This window comes from Syngnathus floridae, chromosome 12, assembly GCF_059516105.1.
Source record: "Syngnathus floridae isolate MCC-2025c chromosome 12, RoL_Sflo_1.0, whole genome shotgun sequence".
NCBI lineage: Eukaryota > Metazoa > Chordata > Actinopteri > Syngnathiformes > Syngnathidae > Syngnathus > Syngnathus floridae.
In genome coordinates this window covers 13661292-13688471 of record NC_142424.1, presented here as the reverse complement: position 1 = coordinate 13688471, position 27180 = coordinate 13661292, and the positions used below count along the sequence as shown (strand labels likewise).

At 38.0% G+C, this 27180-nt stretch overlaps 1 protein-coding gene across 2 annotated transcripts in view; it reads right to left on the bottom strand.

Moving 5' to 3' along the window:
- The window catches only part of LOC148390109 (SWI/SNF-related matrix-associated actin-dependent regulator of chromatin subfamily B member 1), a 77075-nt gene that overhangs the window by 27897 nt on the left and 21998 nt on the right, over positions 1-27180 (bottom strand). The window lies entirely within an intron of this gene.

The window sequence follows — 27180 nt, the reverse complement described above, 5'->3', positions numbered from 1 at the left end:
GCTTAAGAAAACTCAAAAATCCTATCTCGAAAAATTATAAAATTTCCTCAGACCAAGTAAAAAAAAAAGATTTAAAACAGCAAAACAAAGTCAAACATTTGAAAATGTCCATTAATGCACTCAGTACTTGGTTCAGAATCCTTTTGCACGGATTACTGCATCAATGCGGCGTGGCATGGAGGAAATAAGCCTGTGCCATTGCTGAGGTGTTATGGATGCCCAGGATGCTTCAATAGCAGCCTTTAGCTCATTTGCATAGTTGGCTCTGGTGTCTTTCAGCTTCTTCAAATTTTCTATGGGGTTCAGGTCAGGGGAATTGGCAGGCCAATCGAGGACAGTAATGCCATGGTCAGTACACCATTTACTGGTGGTTTTAGCACTGTGGGCAGGTGCCAAATCATGCTGGAAAATGAAATCATCATCTCCATAGAGCTTATCAGCAGACGGAAGCATGTAGTGCTCTAGAATCTGCATTTACTCTGGACTTGATGAAACACAGTGGACCAACACCAGCCGCTGACATGGCTCCCCAAACCATCACTGACTGTGGGAACCACACTGGATTTCAAGCAACTTGAATTTTGCTTCTCTCCAGCCTTTGTCCAGACTCTGGCGTCTTGACTTCCAAATGAAATACAAAACTTGCTTTCCTCTGAAAAGAGGACTTTGGACAACTCTGGAACTGTCCAGTGCTTCTTTTCCATAGCCCAAGTCAGACGCTTCTTCCGTTGTCTTGAGTTCAGAAGTGGCTTGACCATGTGAATAAGGCTATCGTAGCCCATTTCCCGAACACGTCTGTGAACAGTGGCTTTTGATACCTGGGCTCCAGCTTCAGTCCACTGTCTTTGAAGCTCCCCCAAATTCTGGTAGCGACTCTTCTTCACAATACTGTTAAGGCTGTCGTCATCTCTCTTGGTTGTGCAGCGTTTCCTGCCACATTTCTCCCTTCAAACAGACTTTTTGTGGATGTGCTTTGAAACTGCACTCTGTGAACAGCTTGCTCTTTGAGAAATTTCTTTTTGTGTCTTACCCTCCTGATGGAGGGTTGTCAATGATGGTCCTCTGGTCAGCAGTCAGATCAGCAGTCTTCCCCATACTTGTGATTTAGTTTACTGAACCAAGCTGAGTGTTTTTCAAGACTCAGGAAACCCTTGCAGGTGTTTCGAGTTAATTAGACCATTCAAGCGGTTAGTTGTATACCCTACTAGTATACTTTTTCATGATATTCTAATATTTTGAGATAGGCTATTTGAGTTTTCTTAAGATGTATGCCATAATCAGCAATATTAAAATAATAAAAGGCTTGCAATATTTCAGTTGAGTTGTGATGAATGCAGAATGTATGACATTTTTGTTTTTTTAATTGCATTACAGATAATAAAGAACTTTATCACAATATTCTAATTTTCTGAGACAGTCCTGTATTCTGGGAATAGGGGTTCTGTCCGGTACTGACTTGCGATTAAGTTGGCGGTAGTCTACAGTCTAAGCTCTCCCGATTTCTTTCTTACACACATTATTGGTGAAGAGTACGGTGACTTTGATTTTGTGACCCAACCCCGATTGATTAAATCCTGCAGGTAAGCTTTTACTTCAAGGTGTATGGGTTTTGGGATGCCAATATATGTTTTTTGGTGTATGATCATGAAGCGAAATGTGCATGCGGAGAGTAGGAATGCTTACGACATCATTTTTATCTCGAGCAAATGCTCTTCCCAGAGCATTTCCTTCACTACCTGTTGCTGCTCATTAGTTGGATGGTCTAGCACAGTGGTTCTTAACCAGGGGTTCGGTGAGTCGGCTTCAGGGGTTCAGCAGAGCTGGTATGTCATTGCCCCGCCCCCGCCCCGCCCTGCCCCACCGTTGGACGGCCGAACACACCAGTAGCACCCATCCTCCCGTCCGCGGATGGCCGAACACACCGGTAGCACCCCCCCCTTCCGCGGACGGCCGAACACACCGGTAGCACCCCCCCCCGTCCGTGGATGGCCGAATACACCAGTAGCGCAACCCCCCCCCCCCTGGATGGGCAAACACATCGGTACCACCCCCCCTCCCCCAAGAGGTGTTCGGTGAATGCACATATGAACCTGATGGGGTTCGGTACCTCCAAAAAGGTTAAGAACCACTGGTCTAGCATTATCGGAGGGTCCCAAGTTTCACAGATGCTACTGGGAGAAGATGATGAAATTTTTAAGTCTACCTCATTTTCATCGATTCTTGGCTTGCTTGCAGGCTTAGGGCTGCTGGGTACATAGCTTTGACCCCTTCAACACATCCCAAATTAATACATGGGTACAGAATGATATTATGACTAGTGGTGTTAGTGATGGGTAACGGGACCGTGGTTGAGTTGCCTCTCTTTGCCTTAAACAGTATTTCTTGGAAATACAATTCTCTAGGCCAGGGGTGTCCAAACTTTTTGCAAAGCAATATTTGGTTGGATGAAAATGTATATTCAGAGTGACATTCCTCGAACTATTACCATTGTAAATTAACTTGTAAATATATCCTGTGCTGTCTGCAAATAGGTTGATATTGCAAATGAGAATCTATTGTCAATTACATTACCAGGATAGATAGGAAGATTAAAATAATAAATTAAAGCTAGGTTGATATTGTAAAAGAGAATCTATTGTCAATTGCATTACCAGAATAGTTGAAGATTTCCATCCATCCATCCATTTCCTGAACCGCTTAATCCCCACGGGGGTCGCGGGTGTGCTCGAGCCTATCCCAGCCGTCATCGGGCAGTAGGCGGGGGGCACCTTGAACCGGTTGCCAGCCAATTGCAGGGCACACAGAGACAAACAACCATTAGCACTCACACTCACACCTAGGGACAATTTGGAGTGCTCAATCGGCCTACCAAGCATGTTTTTGAGATGTGGGAGGAAACCAGAATGAACGGAAAAACCCATGCGGGCCCGGGGAGAACATGCAAACTCCACACAGGGAGGGCCGGAGGTGGAATCGAACCCACACTCTCCTAACTGTGAGGCGGACGTGCTACCCAGTGCTCCTCCGAGCCGCCAGTTGAAGATTTGATTACTAATAAATGAAATAGGGGAAAGGTACAAGTTTCTCATCTATGGTGACACAGTCACTGAGGATGAACCGTTTTCTGCAGTTTGCCAGGAAACACTTGGCTTTTCATATCATCACACGGAGCCGTCCATCACTACTTTGGCAAAAGGATCAGGCTTAATCGTGAACAACTGAGACCCCGCGGCGGTGGCTAACGGCACCGGACGGAGGAGCAGCGCAACGTGCTAACACCTAGCGGCAGCTGAAGAGAAGGCCCAGCGCAGCTACTAGCGCCTGGTGGCTAACAACAACAGCAACGGCCAGCCGTCTTTTGTACAACCCGGGGTAGACGAAAAAGAGCAGACACAGACATGCCTAAAAAAGTGGAGACGAAGCCAGAAGATGAGGAGGGTGAGTACATGTCACGTAGAAGGATATGTTTATGGCCCTCCTACAACAGCAGCAGGAGAACTTTAAAGCAGTGGTTCTTAACCTGGGTTCGATCGAACCCTAGGGGTTCGGTGAGTCGGCTTCAGGGGTTCGGCAGAGCTGGTATGTCATCCCCCCCCCCGCGGATGTCCGAACACACCTGAATGTCATGTAAATTCGCGATAACGCATATCTGAACTGGTCTTGCAAAGGCAACAGCAGAAGTCACACTGATTTGCTGGTATGTCATCGCCCCCCCTTAAAGAGGGGTTAGGTGAATGCGCATATCAAACTGATGGGGTTCGGTACCACCCCCCTAAATAGGGGTTCGGTGAATGCGCATATGAAACTGATGGGGTTCGGTACCTCCAAAAAGGTTAAGAACCACTGCTTCAAAGGCTTCGTCCAACTTATTATGGATTCCACAAATAAAAGATTTGAGACTGTTACTTCACTGGTTGGTTGAGGAAAAACAAGATGAACTTAGCACAACTATTTGAGACTGTTATTAAAGATATCCAAGAGGTCAAGGTGAGCCTGCAATTCACGCAAAAAGAGGTGGATGACCTGAAATCTTGCAACGACAAACAAACTGAAAAAGCCAACACAATGCAGGCTGACATATTTAAAGTATGTGAAAGTTTGCGAACTATGAATGACAAACTGGAATACACGGATGGTTTGATAATATTATTGCTTGTATAATAGTTATTTAATATATAATTTATATATCGATATACGGGCCTGTGGAATATTTGGAAGTGCGACCGCCGTCAGCGGGGCGCACCTAGCCGGCATTGTTGACATAAAGGACGATCGATGGATTTAATGAATTGGAGTGACACAGATGGTTTTATAAACGTGTTATTTATGTAATAGTTATTTGAATAACTCTGAATGTTACGCCAGGCCCGTTCTCAGCTCTTCGTTTGTGTTTATGTCACGTTAGCATACCTATCGTTTAGCCTGTTGTTGCTCGTTCATGTCTGTACTTGGTGTTGGATTTTGTCGAATAAATTTCCCTCAAAATGCGACTTATACTCCGGAGCGACTTATATATGTTTTTTTTCACGTTATTGTGCATTTTATGGTTAATGTGACGTATATTCCAGAGCGACTTTTAGTCCGAAAAATACGGTACATAAACTAGAACAATATGGGATTAGAGGTACTGCACTACATTGGATCATAAGTTATTTAAAAGACAGGAAGCAATTTGTAAAAATAGAAGATGTACAGTCAAGCTGGTTGAACATTGTTTGTGGTGTGCCACAGGGGTCAGTGTTGGGACCAAAATTATTATTATTATTTATTCATCACTCTTATTCATTGTTTGTGCCTTCTTGTTTTTACTTTTTGTGTTGTTTACTTGTATGTATATTGTGTACTATGTCTTGTCACCGTGGGATAGTGGGAAACGTAATTTCAATCTCTTTGTATGTTTTGGCATGTGAAGAAATTGACAATAAAGCAGACTGACTTTGAAAATTGTTTATCATGTACATAAATGACATATGTAAAACTTCTCAATTACTCAAATTCATTCTGTTTGGTGATGACACAAACATCCTTGGTTCAGGTGAGAATTTGCAGCAGCTTTTGAATAATATCACATCAGAATTCATCAAAAAATAATCTTGGTTCAATACAAATAAGTTATCATTAAACTTAAGCAAGACAAAATTCATTATATTCAGTAATAGAAAAATTGACAGCAAGGCAGCCGTACAGATAGAGGGTGTTCGCACTGAAAGAGTACATGAAATCAAATTTTTTGGTGTGATGGAAACCTCGCATTAAATATATCCGTACAAAAATCTCTAAAGCATTTCAGTCATAGCTAAAGCACAACACTATTCAAACAGCAAATCACTCCGCACTCTGTTCTGTTCCCTGGTTTCACCGTACTTTATTTATTGCATAGAGGTCTGGGGCAACACATTCAAATGTTCATTAGAGCCATTATTTATCCTTCAAAAAAGAGCCATAAGAATCATCAACAAAGTCAGTTACATTGAACATACCAATCTATTATTCATAAAGTCAAAAGTAATCAAATTGCAAGATACTATAGATTTAATGACAGCACAATTTATGTATAAAGCTAGAAATAATTTATTGCCAAAACAACTACAGATAAGGTTTCATAATAGATAAGGAGGTTACAAATTGAGAGCGCCATTAAACTTCAGAGTACAAAATTGCCGGACCACAATCAAAAAACATTGCATAACAATCTACGGAGTGAACCTATGGAACAGCCTGAGCACGGACATGAAACAATGTCCAACCATCAACCAATTTAAAAATAAATACAAACTATCTATTTAAATGCATGGGTATTGTAAAAACAGTCCTATCTGTGTTATTATATAAATATAGTTGATTATTGTATTAATTATATGGTATTGATCGTAATGTATTGATGATTATATCATTGATTATTATTGATTACTCAGATTATTGCATTTTAGCACATGGTATTATTGTTCTGATTATTGTGCATTATTAAATAAGTGTAGTAATGTGTGTGGTATATAATTATGGTATATAAGCACATAGGTATAGAAAAATCTGTATTATGAATAGACTAGAAAATGCAATTTCTGGAGAAATTGCGTGTGAAGGCAAAGACTATAAATGACTTCTTGGGGAATGCTGGAGAATGATGTTCAAACGAGTTGAATTACTAGAGAAATGTAGAAAACAGAGGTGAAAAACGGAATTTTGGAGATTTTGGTAGAATTTCGGAATTTTGGAGAATTTGGTTGCATTTCAAATCTGAAAATGTGGAATGTATGGTAAGTGGGAATGTGGGGAATAGGTAGGAAAAAGATGAAGAGTTGAAAGTTGGAATGGGTTGAATCGGTTGAAAAATGTAGAAATTAGAGTAGAAAAACAAATTTTTGGAGAATTTGGTTTAATTTCAAATTTGAAAATTTGGAAGTTTTTGTAAGGGGAAGTTGTGGAATAGGTAGGCAAAAGATGAATACTTGACAGTTGGAATGGGTCGAATCGGTAGAGAAATGTAGAAATGAGAGTAGAATAACGAAATTTTTGAGAATTTGGTTGAATTTCGAATTTGGAATTTTTGGTAAGTGGGAAATTGTGGAATAGGTAGAAAATGATGAACAGTTCAAAGTTGGAATGGGTTGAATCGGTTGAAAAATGTAGAAATTAGAGTAGAAAAATGGAATTTTGGTGAATTTGGTTGAATTTCAAATTTGTAAATTTGGAATTTTTGGTAGGTGGGAAGTTGTTAAACGGGTCTGCAAAAGATGAACAGTTGAAAGTTAGAATGGGTTGAATCGGTTGAACAATGTAGAAATTACACTAGAAAAATAAAATTTTGGAGAATTTGGTTGAATTTCAAATTTGTAAATTTGGAATTTTTGGTAGGTGGGAAGTTGTTAAACGGGTCTGCAAAAGATGAACAGTTGAAAGTTAGAATGGGTTGAATCGGTTGAACAATGTAGAAATTACACTAGAAAAATAAAATTTTGGAGAATTTGGTTGAATTTCAAATTTGGAATTTTTGGTAGGTGGGAAGTTGTGGAATAGGTGGGCAAAAGATGAAGACTTGAAAGTTGGAATGGGTTGAATCGGTTGAACAATGTAGAAATGAGAGTAGAAAAACAAAATTTTGGAGAATTTGGTTGAATTTGAAATTTAGAATTTTTGGTAAGTGGGAAGTTGTGGAATAGGTAGGCAAAAGATGAACAGTTGAAAGTTGGAATGGGTAGAATCGATTGAAAAATGTAGAAATTAGAGTAGAAAAAAAACATTTTGGAGAATTTGGTTGAATTCCAAATTTGAAAATTTGAATTTTTTTGTAAGTTGGAAGTTGTGGAATAGGTAGAAAAAAGATGAACAGTTGAAAGTTGGAATGGGTTGGATCGGTTGAACAATGTAGAAGTTGGAGTACAAAAACGAAATGTTGCAGAATTTGGTTGAATTTCAAATTTGGAATTTTTGGTTAGTGGGAAGTTGTGGAATAGGTAGGCAAACAATGAAGAGTTGAAAGTTGGAATGGGTTGAATCGGTTGAACAATGTAGAAATTAGAGTAGAAAAACGAAATTTTGGAGAATTTGGTTGAATTTCAAATTTGGAATTTTTGGTAAGTCGGAAGTTGTGGAATAGGTAGGCAAAAGATGAAGAGTTGAAAGTTGGAACGGGTTGAATCGGTTGAACAATGTAGAAATTAGAGTAGAAAAACAAAATGTTGGACAATTTGGTTGAATTTCAAATCTGGAATTTTTGGTAAGTGGGAAGTTGTGGAATAGGTGGGCAAAAGATGAAGAGTTGAAAGTTGGAATGGGTTGAATCAGTTGAACAATGTAGAAATTAGATTAGAAAACCGAAATTTTGGAGAATTTGGTTGAATTTCAAATTTGGAATTTTTGGTAAACGGGAAGTTGTGGAATAGGTAGGCAAAACATGAACAGTTGAAAGTTGGAAAGAGTTGAATCGGTTAAAAAATGTAGAAAAACAAAATTTTTGAGAATTTGGTTGAATTCCAAATTTGAAAATTTGGAATTTTTCGTAAGTTGGAAGTTGTGGAAGAGTTAGAAAAAAGATGAACAGTTGAAAGTTGGAATGGGTTGAATCGGTTGAAAAACGTAAAAGTTAGAGTGGAAAAACGAAATTTTGGAGAATTTGGTTGAATTTCAAATTTGGAATTTTTTGTCAGTGGGAAGTTGTGGAATAGGTAGGCAAAAGATGAACAGTTCAAAGTTGGAATGGGTAGAATTGGTTGAAAAATGTAGAAATTAGAGTAGCAGAACAACATTTTGAAAAATTTGGTTCAATTTCAAATTTGGAATTTTTGGTAAGTGGGAAGTTGTGGAATAGGTAGGCAAAAGATGAACAGTTGAAAGTTGGAATAAGTTGAATCGGTTGAACAATGTAGAAATTAGAGTAGAAAAACGAAATTACGAAAAATTTGGTTGAATTTCAAATTTGGAATTTTTGGCAAATAGGAAGTTGTGGAATAGGTTGGCAAAAGATGAACAGTTGAAAGTTGGAATGAGTTGAATCGGTTGAAAAATGTAGAAGTTAGAGTAGAAAAACGAAATTTTGGAGAATTTGGTTGAATTTCAAATTTGAAAATTTTGAATATTTGGTATGTGAGAAGTTGTGGAATAGGCAGGCAAAAGATGAACAGTTGAAAGTTGGAATGGGTTGAATCGGTTGAAAAATGTAGAAATTAGAGTAGAAAAACGAAATTACGAAGAATTTGGTTGAATTTCAAATTTGAAAATTTGGAATTTTTTTTTAAGTGGGAAGTTGTGGAATAGGTAGGCAAAAGATGAACAGTTGGAAGTTGGAATGGGTTGAATCGGTCGAAAAATGTAGAAATTAGAGGTGAAAAACGAAATTTCGTGAAATTTTGTCGGAATTTTTAACGTGAAAACGTGAAATTTTTGAATTTGGGAATTTTGGGAATGTCGAGAATCATTCCGAATGTGGTTTGAATGTGCTGAATGAGGTGAATTTAAAAGGGGAATGACGTAAATGTGAAATGTCGAATCTGCCATTGAGAATGAATGGGGAAAAATTTGTCGTAAATTCGCGAATTTTGCGAAATCGGAAAATTTTCGGAACGAGAAAAATGGAAGCGCTCATCTCGTGAATATTTGGAATACGTCAAAAGTGGAACGGAGTGAATCGGATGAAGAATGTGGAAGAAGAAGCGGGACAAAAAAGTGTGGAGAATAAAATATAATAATAACTAGCAAATGCAATTTCTGGAGAAATTGCGTGTGAAGGCGAAGACTTTGACTCACTTCTTGGGGAATGATGCCGAATGATGTTGAAATGAGTTGAATTACTTGAGAAATGTAGAAAACAGAGGTGAAAAACGGAATTTTGGAGAATTTGGTGGAATTTTGGAGGATTTGGTTGAATTTCAAATCTGAAAATGTGGAATTTATGGTAAGTGGGAATTTGGGGAATAGGTAGGAAAAAGATGAAGAGTTGAAAGTTGGAATGGGTTGAATCGGTTGAAAAATGTAGAAATTAGAGTAGAATAACAAATTTTTGGAGAATTTGGTTGAATTTCAAATTTGAAAATTTGGAATTTTTTGTAAAGGGAAGTTGTGGAATAGGTAGGCAAAATATGAATACTTGAAAGTTGGAATGGGTTGAATCGGTAGAGAAATGTAGAAATGAGAGTAGAAAACGAAATTTTGGAGAATTTGGTTGAATTTCAAATTTGGAATTTTTGGTAAGTTGGAAGTTGTAGAATAGGTAGGCAAAAGATGAACAGTTGAAAGTTGGAATGGGTTGAATCGGTTGAACAATGTAGAAATTAGAGTAGAAAAAAAATGTTGGAGAATTTGGTTGAATTTCAAATTTGGAATTTTTGGTAAGTGGGAAGTTGTGGAATAGTTAGGCTAAAGATGAAGAGTTGAAAGTTGGAATGGGTAGAATCGGTTGAAAAATGTAGAAATCAGACTAGAAAAACGAAATTTTGGAGAATTTGTTTGAATTTCAAATTTGGAATTTTTGGTAAATGGGAAGTTGTGGAATAGGTAGGCAAAAGATGAACAGTTGAAAGTTGGAATGAGTTGAATCGGTTGAAAAATGTAAAGATTAGAGTAGAAAAACGACATTTTGAAAAATTTGGTTGAATTTCAAATTTGGAATTTTTGGCAAGTGGGAAGTTTTAGAATAGGTAGCCAAAAGATGAAGAGTTGAAAGTTGGAATGGGTTGAATTGGTTGAACAATGTAGAAGTTAGAGTAGAAAAACTAAATTTTGCAGAATTTGGTTGAATTTCAAATTTGGAATTTTTGGTTAGTGGGAAGTTGTGGAATAGGTAGGCAAAAGATGAAGAGTTGAAAGTTGGAATGGGTTGAATCGGTTGAATAATGTAGAAATTAGAGTGAAAAAACGAAATTTTGGAGAATTTGGTTGAATTTCAAATTTGGAATTTTGGGTAAGTCGGAAGTTGTGGAATAGGTAGGCAAAAGATGAAGAGTTGAAAGTTGGAATGGGTTGAATCGCTTGAACAATGTAGAAATTAGAGTAGAAAAACAAAATGTTGGGGAATTTGGTTGAATTTCAAATCTGGAATTTTTGGTAAGTGGGAAGTTGTGGAATAGGTAGGCAAAAGATGAAGAGTTGAAAGTTGGAATGGGTTGAATCGGTTGAACAATGTAGAAATTAGATTAGAAAAACGAAATTTTGGAGAATTTGGTTGAATTTCAAATTTGGAATTTTAGATAAGTGGGAAGTTGTGGAATAGGTAGGCAAAAGATGAACAGTTGAAAGTTGGAATGGGTAGAATCGGTTGAAAAATGTAGAAATTAGAGTAGAAAAACGAAATTTTGAAAAATTTGGTTGAATTTCAAATTTAGAATTTTTGGTAAATGGGAGGTTGTGGAATAGGTAGGATAAGATGAACAGTTGAAAGTTGGAATGAGTTGAATCGGTTGAAAAATGTAGAAATTAGAGTAGAAAAACGAAATTTTGGAGAATTTGGTTGAATTTCAAATTTGAAAATTTGGAATTTTTTGTAAGTTGGAAGTTGTGGAATAGGTAGAAAAAAGATGAACAGTTTAAAGTTGGAATGGGTTAAATCGGTTGAAAAACGTAGAAGTTAGAGTAGAAAAACGAAATTTTGGAGAATTTGGTTGAATTTCAAATTTGAAATTTTGGAATTTTTGGTAGGTGAGAAGTTGTGGAATAGGCAGGCAAAAGATGAACAGTTGAAAATTGGAATGGGTTGAATCGGTTGAAAAATGTAGAAACTAGAGGTGAAAAACGAAATTTCGTGAAATTTTGTCGAAAATTTTAACGTGAAAACGTGAAATTTTTGAATTTGGCAATTTTGGGAATGTTGAGAATCATTCCGAATGTGGCTTGAATGTGCTGAATCAGGTGAATTTAAAAGTGGAATGACGTAAATGTGAAATGTCGAATCTGCCATTGAGAATGAATGGGGAAAAATTTGTCGTAAATTCGCGAATTTTGCGAAATCGGAAAATTTTCGGAACGAGAAAAATGGAAGCGCTCATCTCGTGAATATTTGGAATACATCAAAAGTGGAACGGAGTGAATCGGATGAATTATGTGGAAGAAGAAGCGGGACAAAAAAGTGTGGAGAATAAAATATAATAATAATAATAATAGAGAATGGTGTAGAATAACATATGTGTGAAGGCCATCGCCTTCACACAAATAATAACTAGAAAATGCAATTTCTGGAGAAATTGCGTGTGAAGGCGAATACTTTGAATCACTTCTTGGGGAATGATGCCGAATGATGTTGAAATTAGTTGAATTTCTTGAGAAATGTGGAAAATAGAAGTGTAATACAGAATTTTGGTGAATTTGGTTGAATTTCAAATTTGAAAGTTTGGAATTTTTGGTAAGTGGGAGATTGTGGAATAGGTAGGCAAAAGATGAACAGTTGAAAGTTGGAACGGGTTGAAACGGTTAAATAATGTAGAAGTTAGAGCAAATCTTGAATCCCCATAGAGAATGAGTGGGAATTAAAAGAAAAAACAATTGCGCCAAAATTTTTTGAAATTTGGAACAAAACGATAAAAAACGGCTTCAGGAGGTTCACTTTTGGGGTTAAAATGTTGAAACGGGTTCAATCGGACAATAAATGCAAAAGTTAGCGCCTAATGTAGCTATTTAGGGCAGTTAATGTTGAAATAAGGTCACTTCCGGTTTGATTTGGGTCACTTCCGGTCTATTTGGGTCACTTCCGGTTTGATAAGAGGCACTTCCGGTCTAGCGGAGGTCACTTCCGGTTTATTTGGGGTCACTTCCGGTTTAAAAAGGTCACTTCCGGTTTAAAAAGGTCACTTCCGGTTTGATTTGGGGTCACTTCCGGTTTACCTGAGGTCACTTCCGGTTCATTTGGGGTCACTTCCGGTTTGATTTGGGTCACTTCCGGTCTATTTGGGTCACTTCCGGTTTGATTAGAGGCACTTCCGGTCTAGCTGAGGTCACTTCCGGTTTATTTGGGGTCACTTCCGGTTTAAAAAGGTCACTTCCGGTTTAAAAAGGTCACTTCCGGTTTGATTTGGGTCACTTCCGGTTTACCTGAGGTCACTTCCTGTTTACCTAAGGTCACTTCCGGTTCGATTTGGGGCACTTCCGGTTCATTCTAGGTTCATTGGGAGCACTTCAGGGTCAATCCAAGATGGCCGCCACACTGGAAGTGGGGGTCAAGGGTTGAATTGTGTAAGCATAGTGGAAGTGGGGGTGAAGGGGTGAATATGGTAAGGATGAAGTGACCAAAGTGAATAAAGTTGGAATGGGTTGAATCGGTTAAAAAATGTAGAATTTAGAGTGAAAAAACGAAATTTTGTAGAATTTGGTGTGAATTTCAAAATAAAATTTTGGGAAATTTTGGTAAGTGGGAAGGTGTGGAATAGGTAGGCAAAAGATGAACAGTTGAAAGTTGGAATGGGTTTAATCGGTCAAAGAATGTAGAAATTAGAGGTGAAAAACCAAATTTTGTGAAATTTTGTCGAAATTTTTAACGTGAAAACGTGAAATTTTTGAATTTGGGAATTTTGGGAATGTCGAGAATCATTCCGAATGTGGTTTGAATGTGCTGAATGAGGTGAATTTAAAAGGGGAATGACGTAAATGTGAAATGTCGAATCTGCCATTGAGAATGAATGGGGAAAAATTTGTCGTAAATTCGCGAATTTTGCGAAATCGGAAAATTTTCGGAACGAGAAAAATGGAAGCGCTCATCTCGTGAATATTTGGAATACGTCAAAAGTGGAACGGAGTGAATCGGATGAATTATGTGGAAGAAGAAGCGGGACAAAAAAGTGGCGGGAATAAAATAGAAGATGTCATGTAACATGGGGGTAGAGATGGTGCAAATGGTAGAATATGGATTGTTCACAGGAATAAATTGGCAGAGCTGAAATTCCAAATTTGTCCAAAAGATGGCGCCAGACCAAAACGTGAGACCAAAAGAGGAGCCAATAAGCTAATCATGGTAAAATAGAAATAAAAGAGTAGCGCGGTGTCAGAGTGCGAGTCATGCATGGAAGCACAAATGTGATTTTTATTTTTGATTTCTTTGCTTGGCTAAAAATGTATACTGTAACTGCTTTAAGCAATATTATTTGTCAATTCGATCAAGAGACCCGTCACTATGAGAATAGTGGCGTGACATAAATTGTTTAGAAAAGTAGGTCAAGGGTTTGGATTTTTATTTCAGAGTGAATTGAAGCGTAACTTTAAAAAGTTATTTTCATGTAGGAGAAAGAGAAGAAAAGGGGAAGTGAAAGGTTTTGCCACTAGCTGTGCATTTGGTGGAAAGTACTGCGTGGTCAGGGCGGAAACAGCTGCTGAAGGCCACAGATAACCAAGCGTGGGGAAACTGGCCAGTTCCCTCTATAGGCGTGAGAAAGCTGGCCAGTCCCTTCTATAGGCGTGGGAAAACTGGGCAGTCTTACCCTATAGGGAAAGTACAGGAGAAAAGAAAGGGGAGGGGGGGGACCGAGAGGTCTATAAAAGGTCCTGCAGAAGCAGCTTCAGGGCTTTTTCCCCCAAAAGAGCGCTCATACGTAAAGCGGCCCGGAGGAGTTTCAAGATTTTTTCCAAAGTCCCGAAGATCTTTGTGTGAGACGCAGGATCGCTGGACTGAAATTAACTTGGATTTACTCCCAAAAATTGGACTGGACAACTTTATAGGAGGAATAGGTGAGAGGGATTTTTATTTTATGTATTTTAGCGAGAGGGGGAATAGTCATCGGGCCGCCGGTTCCCTCGTGGCCAGCCTGTTCCTTTAATTTGGATTTTAGAAGCAAGATCGAACTGATCACTCGGCATTGCTTCCACCAAAAATAGCACGCAGCTGGTATTTACCTCTTCCCTTTTTTATGAACTGTGTTTTGCAATCGAATTGTTCTGGGATTGAATGATTTTATTAACACGGGTATCAGTGAGTGAAATTGTTCAGTTTCTGGGGTAATAGAGATTTGTAATTCTATTCCATGTTTCTTTAATAAATGTGTTTTGTATATTACTTACTTCGTTGTGCGCGGATTTGTACTGAATATGCAACCGAAGGCTCAGGCCCGCTTCCCCTTTTTGACGGGCCGCGTAAAAAGGAACTCCGAACAAGTTAGAGACTTAAATAACTTCTGTAGTTATTTGAGCCACGAGTGAATTTCGATCCGTTCGAAAGTTGTTTCGTCTGAATAAATTAAAGTGTTTAAATCAGATTATTGGTTTTGTGTAGATCGGAAAGTTATTTAACTATTTGAAAGGCTCAGGCCCACTTCCCCTTTTTGACGGGCCGCGTAAAAAGTAACTCGGAGCAAATTAGAGAATTAAATAACTTTCGTAAATATTTAACGGAAGAGTGGATTTCGTTAAAAGTGAATTCAGTTGAGAATTTACTTCCTTTAAATAACATAACGACAACGATTAAAATAAATCATTGGAGTTGGTGGAGGATAAAAGTATTTCAACTGTCCGTCGGGCGCGGCCCAGTTCCCCTTTTTGTCGGGCCGCGTCAAAAGTTAAATGGGACACGATCAAAAAATAGACTTGCCTTCCAAATTAATTATTGGGCAAATCTAAATAGAGCACGACATTTTTATTCGGTTTAAGAAAGTCGCTATTCTTTTTGAAGCAATTAAGTGGGGTGAAGAACTCCGACGGTCAAGTGCTAGATCTACGTATAGGAAGTTAGAATTAATCATATAAAGTGCATTAATTTTCTTCTTAAATGCTATTATTGTCACACTTTTATTAATTCGATTCTCTTTCGAATGAAAAAGTTGGTCGGCTCGCTGCATGAGCGACCAAGTGGAACGGACCCATATCAACATTTACTTCGGCAAAAACTAGTGCTTGGGTGCGCTATACAAACGAATTCCTGAGGTCTTAACAAAGACATCTAAAAAATATCCGTAACAAAATAAGAACTTCAAACACTAGCGGGGAGCCATCAATACGATGCGGTCACTTCGAAGTCTTGCCTCGAATTGAGTTACTCGGCTCGAGCTTCGGGTGACTTGAGAGGGATTGGCGTCGTACAGAAATTAGATTGATTCCGGTGGAATTAATTTAACTCGGGTGGTTAGATTACGGACGAATCTCCGGACCCGGCTAAAACAAACCCGTTACCGGGAAGCCGGGGGCACCTTAATGCAAGAGGTGCGTTTGACAAAGAATAATAATAATAATAATAATAATAATAATAATAGAGAATGGTGTAGAATAACATATGTGTGAAGGCCATCGCCTTCACACAATAACTAGAAAATGCAATTTCTGGAGAAATTGCGTGTGAAGGCAAATACTTTGAATCACTTCTTGGGGAATGATGCCGAATGATGTTGAAATGAGTTGAATTTCTTGAGAAATGTGGAAAATAGAAGTGTAATATTAATTTTGGAGAATTTGGTTGAATTTCAAATTTGAAAGTTTGGAATTTTTGGTAAGTGGAAAGTTGTGGAATAGGTAGAAAAAAGATGAACAGTTGAAAGTTGGAATGGGTAGAATCGTTTGAAAAATGTAGAAATTAGAGTAGAAAAACGAAATTTAGAAAAATTTGGTTGAATTTCAAATTTGGAATTTTTGGCAAATGGGAAGTTGTGGAATAGGTTGGCAAAAGATGAACAGTTGAAAGTTGGAATGAATTGAATAAGTTGAAAAATGTAGAAATTAGAGTAGAAAAACGAAAATTTGGAGAATTTGGTTGAATTTCAAATTTGGAATTTTTGATCAGTGGGAAGTTGTGGAATAGGTAGGCAAAAGATGAAAAGTTGGAATGGGTAGAATTGGTTGAAAAATGTAGAAATTAGAGTAGAAAAACGAAATTTTGAAAAATTTGGTTGAATTTCAAATTTGGAATTTTTGGTAAACGGGAAGTTGTGGAATAGGTAGGCAAAAGATGAACAGTTGAAAGTTGGAATGGGTTGAATCGGTTGAACAATGTAGAAATGAGAGTAGAAAAATGAAATTTTTGAAAATTTGGTTGAATTTCAAATTTGGAATGTTTGGTAAGTGGGACGCTGTGGAATAGGTAGGCAAAAGATGAACAGTTGAAAGTTGGAATGGGTAGAATCGGTTGAAAATGTAGAAATTAGAGTAGAAAAACGAAATTTAGAAAAATTTGGTTGAATTTCTAATTTGGAATTTTTGGCAAATGGGAAGTTGTGGAATAGGTTGGCAAAAGATGAACAGTTGAAAGTTGGAATGAGCTGAATCGGTTGAAAAATGTAGAAGTTAGAGTAGAAAAACTAAATTTTGGAGAATTTGGTTGAATTTCAAATTTAAAAATTTGGAGTTTTTGGTAGGTGAGAAGTTGTGGAATAGGCAGGCAAAAGATGAACAGTTGAAAGTTGGAATGGGTTGAATCGGTTGAAAAACGTAGAAGTTAGAGTAAAAAAACAAAAATTTGTAGAATTTGGTTGAATTTCAAATTTGAAAATTTTGAATATTTGGTAGGTGAGAAGTTGTGGAATAGGCAGGCAAAAGATGAACAGTTGAAAGTTGGAATGGGTTGAATCGGTTGAAAAATGTAGAAATTAGAGTAGAAAAACGAAATTACGAAGAATTTGGTTGAATTTCAAATTTGAAAATTTGGAATATTTTTGTAAGTGGGAAGTTGTGGAATAGGTAGGCAAAAGATGAACAGTTGGAAGTTGGAACGGGTTGAATCGGTCGAAAAATGTAGAAATTAGAGGTGAAAAACGAAATTTCGTGAAATTTTGTCGGAATTTTTAACGTGAAAACGTGAAATTTTTGAATTTGGGAATTTTGGGAATGTCGAGAATCATTCCGAATGTGGTTTGAATGTGCTGAATGAGGTGAATTTAAAAGGGGAATGACGCAAATGTGAAATGTCGAATCTGCCATTGAGAATGAATGGGGAAAAATTTGTCGTAAATTCGCGAATTTTGCGAAATCGGAAAATTTTCGGAACGAGAAAAATGGAAGCGCTCATCTCGTGAATATTTGGAATACGTCAAAAGTGGAACGGAGTGAATCGAATGAATTATGTGGAAGAAGAAGCGGGACAAAAAAGTGGAGAATAAAATATAATAATAATAACTAGAAAATGCAATTTCTGGAGAAATTGCGTGTGAAGGCGAATACTTTGAATCACTTCTTGGGGAATGATGCCGAATGATGTTGAAATTAGTTGAATTTCTTGAGAAATGTGGAAAATAGAAGTGTGCTACAGAATTTTGGTGAATTTGGTTGAATTTCAAATTTGAAAGTTTGGAATTTTTGGTAAGTGGGAGATTGTGGAATAGGTAGGCAAAAGATGAACAGTTGAAAGTTGGAACGGGTTGAAACGGTTAAATAATGTAGAAGTTAGAGCAAATCTTGAATCCCCATAGAGAATGAGTGGGAATTAAAAGAAAAAACAATTGCGCCCAAATTTTTTGAAATTTGGAACAAAACGATAAAAAACGGCTTCAGGAGGTTCACTTTTGGGGTTAAAATGTTGAAACGGGTTCAGTCGGACAATAAATGCAAAAGTTAGCGCCTAATGTAGCTATTTAGGGCAGTTAATGTTGAAATAAGGTCACTTCCGGTTTGATTTGGGTCACTTCCGGTCTATTTGGGTCACTTCCGGTTTGATAAGAGGCACTTCCGGTCTAGCTGAGGTCACTTCCGGTTTATTTGGGGTCACTTCCGGTTTAAAAAGGTCACTTCCGGTTTAAAAAGGTCACTTCCGGTTTGATTTGGGGTCACTTCCGGTTTACTTGAGGTCACTTCCGGTTCATTTGGGGTCACTTCCGGTTTGATTTGGGTCACTTCCGGTCTATTTGGGTCACTTCCGGTTTGATTAGAGGCACTTCCGGTCTAGCTGAGGTCACTTCCGGTTTATTTGGGGTCACTTCCGGTTTAAAAAGGTCACTTCCGGTTTAAAAAGGTCACTTCCGGTTTGATTTGGGGTCACTTCCGGTTTACCTGAGGTCACTTCCTGTTTACCTAAGGTCACTTCCGGTTCGATTTGGGGCACTTCCAGTTCATTCTAGGTTCATTGGGAGCACTTCAGGGTCAATCCAAGATGGCCGCCACACTGGAAGTGGGGGTCAAGGGTTGAATTTTGTAAGCATAGTGGAAGTGGGGGTGAAGGGGGTGAATATGGTAAGGATGAGGTGACCAAAGTGAATAAAGTTGGAATGGGTTGAATCGGTTGAAAAATGTAGAAATTAGAGTAGAAAAACCAAATTTTGTAGAATTTGGTTGAATTTCAAAATTGAAAATTTGGAAATTTTGGTAAGTGGGAAGGTGTGGAATAGGTAGGCAAAAGATGAACAGTTGAAAGTTGGAATGGGTTGAATCGGTTGAAAAACGTAGAAGTTAGAGTAGAAAAACGAAATTTTGGAGAATTTGGTTGAATTTCAAATTTGAAATTTTGGAATTTTTGGTAGGTGAGAAGTTGTGGAATAGGCAGGCAAAAGATGAACAGTTGAAAGTTGGAATGGGTTGAATCGGTTGAAAAATGTAGAAATTAGAGTAGAAAAACGAAATTACGAAGAATTTGGTTGAATTTCAAATTTGAAAATTTGGAATTTTTTTGTAAGTGGGAAGTTGCGGAATAGGTAGGCAAAAGATGAACAGTTGGAAGTTGGAACGGGTTGAATCGGTCGAAAAATGTAGAAATTAGAGGTGAAAAACGAAATTTCGTGAAATTTTGTCGGAATTTTTAACGAGAAAACGTGAAATTTTTGAATTTGGGAATTTTGGGAATGTCGAGAATCATTCCGAATGTGGTTTGAATGTGCTGAATGAGGTGAATTTAAAAGGGGAATGACGTAAATGTGAAATGTCGAATCTGCCATTGAGAATGAATGGGGAAAAATTTGTCGTAAATTCGCGAATTTTGCGAAATCGGAAAATTTTCGGAACGAGAAAAATGGAAGCGCTCATCTCGTGAATATTTGGAATACGTCAAAAGTGGAACGGAGTGAATCGGATGAATTATGTGGAAGAAGAAGCGGGACAAAAAAGTGGCGGGAATAAAATAGAAGAATAATAATAACTAGAAAATGCAATTTCTGGAGAAATTGCGTGTGAAGGCGAATACTTTGAATCACTTCTTGGGGAATGATGCCGAATGATGTTGAAATTAGTTGAATTTCTTGAGAAATGTGGAAAATAGAAGTGTAATACAAAATTTTGGTGAATTTGGTTGAATTTAAAATTTGAAAGTTTGGAATTTTTGGTAAGTGGGAGATTGTGGAATAGGTAGGCAAAAGATGAACAGTTGAAAGTTGGAACGGGTTGAAACGGTTAAATAATGTTAAAATCGGTTAAAAAATATAGAAGTTAGAGCAAATCTTGAATCCCCATAGAGAATGAGTGGGAATTAAAAGAAAAAACAATTGCGCCAAAATTTTTTGAAATTTGGAACAAAACGATAGAAAACGGCTTCAGGAGGTTCACTTTTGGGGTTAAAATGTTGAAACGGGTTCAATCGGACAATAAATGCAAAAGTTAGCGCCTAATGTAGCTATTTAGGGCAGTTAATGTTGAAATAAGGTCACTTCCGGTTTGATTTGGGTCACTTCCGGTCTATTTGGGTCACTTCCGGTTTGATAAGAGGCACTTCCGGTCTAGCTGAGGTCACTTCCGGTTTATTTGGGGTCACTTCCGGTTTAAAAAGGTCACTTCCGGTTTGATTTGGGGTCACTTCCGGTTTACTTGAGGTCACTTCCGGTTCATTTGGGGTCACTTCCGGTTTGATTTGGGTCACTTCCGGTCTATTTGGGTCACTTTCGGTTTGATTAGAGGCACTTCCGGTCTAGCTGAGGTCACTTCCGGTTTATTTGGGGTCACTTCCGGTTTAAAAAGGTCACTTCCGGTTTCAAAAGGTCACTTCCGGTTTAAAAAGGTCACTTCCGGTTTGATTTGGGGTCACTTCCGGTTTACTTGAGGTCACTTCCGGTTCATTTGGGGTCACTTCCGGTTTGATTTGGGTCACTTCCGGTCTATTTGGGTCACTTCCGGTTTATTTGGGGTCACTTCCGGTTTAAAAAGGTCACTTCCGGTTTAAAAAGGTCACTTCCGGTTTTATTTGGGGTCACTTCCGGTTTACCTGGGGTCACTTCCGGTTCATTTGGGGTCACTTCCGGTTTGATTTGGGTCACTTCCGGTTTGATTTGGGGTCACTTCCGGTTTACCTGAGGTCACTTCCTGTTTACCTAAGGTCACTTCCGGTTCGAATTGGGGCACTTCCGGTTCATTCTAGGTTCATTGGGAGCACTTCAGGGTCAATCCAAGATGGCCGCCACACTGGAAGTGGGGGTCAAGGGTTGAATTGTGTAAGCATAGTGGAAGTGGGGGTGAAGGGGTGAATATGGTAAGGATGAAGTGACCAAAGTGAATAAAGTTGGAATGGGTTGAATCGGTTGAAAAATGTAGAATTTAGAGTGAAAAAACGAAATTTTGTAGAATTTGGTGTGAATTTCAAAATAAAATTTTGGTAAGTGGGAAGGTGTGGAATAGGTAGGCAAAAGATGAACAGTTGAAAGTTGGAATGGGTTGAATCGGTCAAAGAATGTAGAAATTAGAGGTGAAAAACCAAATTTTGTGAAATTTTGTCGAAATTTTTAACGTGAAAACGTGAAATTTTTGAATTTGGGAATTTTGGGAATGTCGAGAATCATTCCGAATGTGGTTTGAATGTGCTGAATGAGGTGAATTTAAAAGGGGAATGACGTAAATGTGAAATGTCGAATCTGCCATTGAGAATGAATGGGGAAAAATTTGTCGTAAATTCGCGAATTTTGCGAAATCGGAAAATTTTCGGAACGAGAAAAATGGAAGCGCTCATCTCGTGAATATTTGGAATACGTCAAAAGTGGAACGGAGTGAATCGGATGAATTATGTGGAAGAAGAAGCGGGACAAAAAAGTGTGGAGAATAAAATATAATAATAATAATAATAATAATAATAGAGAATGGTGTAGAATAACATATGTGTGAAGGCCATCGCCTTCACACAATAATAATAATAGAGAATGGTGTAGAATAACATATGTGTGAAGGCCATCGCCTTCACACAACTAGAAAATGCAATTTCTGGAGAAATTGCGTGTGAAGGCGAATACTTTGAATCACTTCTTGGGGAATGATGCCGAATGATGTTGAAATGAGTTGAATTTCTTGAGAAATGTGGAAAATAGAAGTGTAATACAAAATTTAGGAGAATTTGGTTGAATTTCAAATTTGAAAGTTTGGAATTTTTGGTAAGTGGGAGGTTGTGGAACAGGTATGGCAAAAGATGAACAGTTGAAAGTTGGAACGGGTTGAAACGGTTAAATAATGTAGAAGTTAGAGCAAATCTTGAATCCCCATAGAGAATGAGTGGGAATTAAAAGAAAAAACAATTGCGCCAACATTTTTTGAAATTTGGAACAAAACGATAAAAAACGGCTTCAGGAGGTTCACTTTTGGGGTTAAAATGTTGAAACGGGTTCAATCGGACAATAAATGCAAAAGTTAGCGCCTAATGTAGCTATTTAGGGCAGTTAATGTTGAAATAAGGTCACTTCCGGTCTATTTGGGTCACTTCCGGTTTGATTAGAGCCACTTCCGGTCTAGCTGAGGTCACTTCCGGTTTATTTGGGGTCACTTCCGGTTTAAAAAGGTCACTTCCGGTTTAAAAAGGTCACTTCCGGTTTGATTTGGGGTCACTTCCGGTTTACTTGAGGTCACTTCCAGTTCATTTGGGGTCACTTCCGGTTTGATTTGGGTCACTTCCGGTCTATTTGGGTCACTTCCGGTTTGATAAGAGGCACTTCCGGTCTAGCTGAGGTCACTTCCGGTTTATTTGGGGTCACTTCCGGTTTAAAAAGGTCACTTCCGGTTTAAAAAGGTCACTTCCGGTTTGATTTGGGGTCACTTCCGGTTTACCTGAGGTCACTTCCTGTTTACCTAAGGTCACTTCCGGTTCGATTTGGGGCACTTCCGGTTCATTCTAGGTTCATTGGGAGCACTTCAGGGTCAATCCAAGATGGCCGCCACACTGGAAGTGGGGGTCAAGGGTTGAATTTTGTAAGCATAGTGGAAGTGGGGGTGAAGGGGGTGAATATGGTAAGGATGAGGTGACCAAAGTGAATAAAGTTGGAATGGGTTGAATCGGTTGAAAAATGTAGAAATTAGAGTAGAAAAACCAAATTTTGTAGAATTTGGTTGAATTTCAAAATTGAAAATTTGGAAATTTTGGTAAGTGGGAAGGTGTGGAATAGGTAGGCAAAAGATGAACAGTTGAAAGTTGGAATGGGTTGAATCGGTTGAAAAACGTAGAAGTTAGAGTAGAAAAACGAAATTTTGGAGAATTTGGTTGAATTTCAAATTTGAAATTTTGGAATTTTTGGTAGGTGAGAAGCTGTGGAATAGGCAGGCAAAAGATGAACAGTTGAAAGTTGGAATGGGTTGAATCGGTTGAAAAATGTAGAAATTAGAGTAGAAAAACGAAATTACGAAGAATTTGGTTGAATTTCAAATTTGAAAATTTGGAATTTTTTTGTAAGTGGGAAGTTGTGGAATAGGTAGGCAAAAGATGAACAGTTGGAAGTTGGAACGGGTTGAATCGGTCGAAAAATGTAGAAATTAGAGGTGAAAAACGAAATTTCGTGAAATTTTGTCGGAATTTTTAACGTGAAAACGTGAAATTTTTGAATTTGGGAATTTTTGGAATGTCGAGAATCATTCCGAATGTGGTTTGAATGTGCTGAATGAGGTGAATTTAAAAGGGGAATGACGTAAATGTGAAATGTCGAATCTGCCATTGAGAATGAATGGGGAAAAATTTGTCGTAAATTCGCGAATTTTGCGAAATCGGAAAATTTTCGGAACGAGAAAAATGGAAGCGCTCATCTCGTGAATATTTGGAATACGTCAAAAGTGGAACGGAGTGAATCGGATGAATTATGTGGAAGAAGAAGCGGGACAAAAAAGTGGCGGGAATAAAATATAATAATAATAATAATAGAGAATGGTGTAGAATAACATATGTGTGAAGGCCATCGCCTTCACACAATAATAGAGAATGGTGTAGAATAACATATGTGTGAAGGCCATCGCCTTCACACAATAATAATAATAATAGAGAATGGTGTAGAATAACATATGTGTGAAGGCCATCGCCTTCACACAACTAGAAAATGCAATTTCTGGAGAAATTGCGTGTGAAGGCGAATACTTTGAATCACTTCTTGGGGAATGATGCCGAATGATGTTGAAATGAGTTGAATTTCTTGAGAAATGTGGAAAATAGAAGTGTAATACTAAATTTTGGAGAATTTGGTTGAATATCAAATTTGAAAGTTTGGAATTTTTGGTAAGTGGGAGGTTGTGGAATAGGTAGGCAAAAGATGAACAGTTGAAAGTTGGAACGGGTTTAAACGGTTAAATAATGTAGAAGTTAGAGCAAATCTTGAATCCCCATAGAGAATGAGTGGGAATTAAAAGAAAAAGCAATTGCGCCAAAATTTTTTGAAATTTGGAACAAAACGAAAAAAAACTGCTTCAGGAGGTTCACTTTTGGGGTCAAAATGTTGAAACGGGTTCAATCGGACAATAAATGCAAAAGTTAGCGCCTAATGTAGCTATTTAGGGCAGTTAATGTTGAAATAAGGTCACTTCCGGTCTATTTGGGTCACTTCCGGTTTGATTAGAGGCACTTCCGGTCTAGCTGAGGTCACTTCGGGTTTAAAAAGGTCACTTCCGGTTTAAAAAGGTCACTTCCGGTTTGATTTGGGGTCACTTCCGGTTTACCTGAGGTCACTTCCGGTTCATTTGGGGTCACTTCCGGTTTGATTTGGGTCACTTCCGGTCTATTTGGGTCACTTCCAGTTTGATTAGAGGCACTTCCGGTCTAGCTGAGGTCACTTCCGTTTTTTGGGGGTCACTTCCGGTTTAAAAAGGTCACTTCCGGTTTAAAAAGGTCACTTCCGGTTTGATTTGGGGTCACTTCCGGTTTACCTGAGGTCACTTCCGGTTCATTTGGGGTGACTTCCGGTTTGATTTGGGTCACTTCCGGTCTATTTGGGTCACTTCCGGTTTGATTAGAGGCACTTCCGGTCTAGCTGAGGTCACTTCCAGTTTATTTGGGGTCACTTCCGGTTTAAAAAGGTCACTTCCGGTTTAAAAAGGTCACTTCCGGTTTGATTTGGGGTCGCTTCCGGTTTACCTGTGGTCACTTCCGGTTCATTTGGGGTCACTTCCGGTTTGATTTGGGTCACTTCTGGTCTATTTGAGTCACTTCCGGTTTGAATCAAGGCACTTCCGGTCTGGCTGAGGTCACTTCCGGTTTAAAAAGGTCACTTCCGGTTTGATTTAGGGTCACTTCCGGTTTACCTGAGGTCACTTCCTGTTTACTTAAGGTCACTTCCGGTTTGATTTGGGGCACTTCCGGTTCATTCTAGGTTCATTGGGAGCACTTCAGGGTCAATCCAAGATGGCCGCCACACTGGAAGTGGGGTTCAAGGGTTGAATTGTGTAGGCATCGTGGAAGTGGGGGTGAAGGGGTGAATATGGTAAGGATGAGGTGACCAAAGTGAATAAAGTTGGAATGGGTTGAATCGGTTGAAAAATGTAGAATTTAGAGTGGAAAAACGAAATTTTGTAGAATTTGGTGTGAATTTCAAAATTGAATTTTTGGAAATTTTGGTAAGTGGGAAGGTGTGGAATAGTAGGCAAAAGATGAACAGTTGAAAGTTGGAATGGGTTGAATCGGTAAAAGAATGTAGAAATTAGAGGTGAAAAACGAAATTTTGTGAAATTTTGTCGAAATTTTTAACGTGAAAACGTGAAATTTTTGAATTTGGGAATTTTGGGAATGTCGAGAATCATTCCGAATGTGGTTTGAATGTGCTGAATGAGGTGAATTTAAAAGGGGAATGACGTAAATGTGAAATGTCGAATCTGCCATTGAGAATGAATGGGGAAAAATTTGTCGTAAATTCGCGAATTTTGCGAAATCGGAAAATTTTCGGAACGAGAAAAATGGAAGCGCTCATCTCGTGAATATTTGGAATACGTCAAAAGTGGAACGGAGTGAATCAGATGAATTATGTGGAAGAAGAAGCGGGACAAAAAAGTGGCGGGAATAAAATAGAAGAATTATAATAATAGAGAATGGTGTAGAATAACATATGTGTGAAGGCCATCGCCTTCACACAATAATAATAATAGAGAATGGTGTAGAATAACATATGTGTGAAGGCCATCGCCTTCACACAATAAAGGACAGCAATAACAATAGTGTGAAGGTCTTCACCTTCACACTAATAAAGGACAGCAATAACAATAGTGTGAAGGTCTTCACCTTCACACTAATAATAGAGAATGGTGTAGAATAACATATGTGTGAAGGCCATCGCCTTCACACAATAATAATAATAATAAAGGACAGCAATAACAATAGTGTGAAGGTCTTCACCTTCACACTAATAATAATAGAGAATGGTGTAGAATAACATATGTGTGAAGGCCATCGCCTTCACACAATAATAATAATAATAAAGTAGAATAACAATGTGTGAAGGCCTTCGCCTTCACACAATAATAAAGGACAGCAATAACAATAGTGTGAAGGTCTTCACCTTCACACTAATAATAGAGAATGGTGTAGAATAACATATGTGTGAAGGCCATCGCCTTCACACAATAATAATAGAGAATGGTGTAGAATAACATATGTGTGAAGGCCATCGCCTTCACACAATAATAGAGAATGGTGTAGAATAACATGTGTGAAGGCCATCGCCTTCACACAATAAAGGACAGCAATAACAATAGTGTGAAGGTCTTCACCTTCACACTAATAATAATAATAATAAAGGACAGCAATAACAATAGTGTGAAGGTCTTCACCTTCACACTAATAATAAAGGACAGCAATAACAATAGTGTGAAGGTCTTCACCTTCACACTAATAAAGGACAGCAATAACAATAGTGTGAAGGTCTTCACCTTCACACTAATAAAGGACAGCAATAACAATAGTGTGAAGGTCTTCACCTTCACACTAATAAAGGACAGCAATAACAATAGTGTGAAGGTCTTCACCTTCACACTAATAATAATAATAATAATAATAATAATAAAGGACAGCAATAACAATAGTGTGAAGGTCTTCACCTTCACACTAATAATAATAATAGAGAATGGTGTAGAATAACATATGTGTGAAGGCCATCGCCTTCACACAATAAAAGCGATAGGATTAGGATTTGAAAAGTTCTTTAACTTCTTCCTATTCCTTTTCGAGCTGTCCTAATTACTGTTGTGAAAGTTATTTGCGACTTGCTTGGGACATTTTATTGTTGTCCTGTTTTCTTTTTCCTTTTCCCTTTTGTATTTTCCTGAAACACATACTGTAAATATGTTTTTAGAACAGCTTTTATTATTATAAATTTTTTTTATAACAAGGTACAAGTGTACATACTGTAAATACGTTTTTAGAACTCTTATTATAACAATTTTTCTATAACAAGGTACAACATTGTAAATATGTTTTTAGAACTCTTATTATAAAAACATTTTTATAAAAAGGTACAAGTGTACGCACTGCAATTGTGTGGGCACTCCCTGCCTTCTGCTGGTGTGTAGGCAACTTTCGTGCCATAATTTCCCAAATTAGAAGTTTTATTTTGAATTTGAATTTTTTTATAATTTGGAAAAAAACTCCATGATGTAGTGAAACCGCAATAAACGAACCGCGATGTAGCGAGGGATTACTGTATATACATTTCA